The sequence below is a fragment of the Cynara cardunculus genome, assembly GCF_001531365.2.
Source record: "Cynara cardunculus var. scolymus isolate 2C chromosome LG 8, CcrdV1, whole genome shotgun sequence".
NCBI classification, from domain to species: domain Eukaryota; kingdom Viridiplantae; phylum Streptophyta; class Magnoliopsida; order Asterales; family Asteraceae; genus Cynara; species Cynara cardunculus.
In genome coordinates this window covers 11,983,388-11,983,725 of record NC_037535.1, presented here as the reverse complement: position 1 = coordinate 11,983,725, position 338 = coordinate 11,983,388, and positions in this window count along the sequence as shown.

Below are 338 nucleotides of genomic sequence, written 5' to 3'. Positions count from 1 at the left end.
GTTCGAATCCATGGACATTTCTCATTACACTACACCCCCACACACACCCGAGCAGAATGGCATAGCCAAACGGTGCCATCGACATATTGTTGAAACAAGTTTTGCCTTGTTACACTTTGTGGGTCTTCCTCTCACCTTTTGGTCTCATGCATTTCAAACAACAGCTCACCTTATTAATCGTTTGCCAACCCCAATCTTAAACTCGAAAAGTCCATTTGATCTAATGTATGGTCACTCCCCCAATGGTCGGTCAAATCCTTTACCCTTAGACTTAATGAAATTGGGCCACAAAGCAAGTATACAATACGGTCCAACGTCGTCTTTCCAAGTAATAAAGT